Here is a 678-nt window from a genome sequence, read left to right on the forward strand (position 1 = left end):
CTGAAGTTTTCCTCCAGCTTAATATTTGCACCCCACTTTTTTTAAAAAAGGTGTTGGGCCAGCACGTGGAAGTGAAAATGCACTCATACTCACAATGTGAGCTCTCACCACAGGAGAAAATGAGCTGGTGTGGTTGTTCTTGTGAATCACCATTCCCTCTGTTTGTCGAAAGACACACGTCCTCGCAAGCATTTACTTCTCACCTCTCTGGAGACCATGATGACAGTCTCCTGAGTCTGCTTTTCTGGTTCCTGCTACTCAGAGGTGATGGATAAGGCTATGTCTGGTACCTTTCCATGAGAGGGACTGCAGCATTTGGGGGACTCTAAGGCCTGGCAACCTTTGGGGAATGATGGGGGACCCAATCTGGTTAAAGGTCAGTCTCCTTAATTGAGGCATTTGACCAATAACAAGTTGGTGGTGAGGCAAAATGCATTAAATATCTAAACATTAAAGCAGAGACACAATTTCCTGGAAGAGAAAGTAGGAGGAACTCTTGAAGACATAGGGGTAGGCAAACAGTTCATGAACAAAAATCAAATCGCACGGGAAACAGTTGAAAGAATTGACAACTGGGACCTGCTCTTACTGAGAAGTTTTTGCACATCAAAAGAAATTACCAACAAAGTGAAAAGACAACCCACAAATTTGGAAAAAATCATGACAAGTACTCAGACA

Source organism: Octodon degus, unplaced genomic scaffold (genome assembly GCF_000260255.1).
Source record: "Octodon degus isolate 3935 unplaced genomic scaffold, OctDeg1.0 scaffold00070, whole genome shotgun sequence".
NCBI lineage: Eukaryota > Metazoa > Chordata > Mammalia > Rodentia > Octodontidae > Octodon > Octodon degus.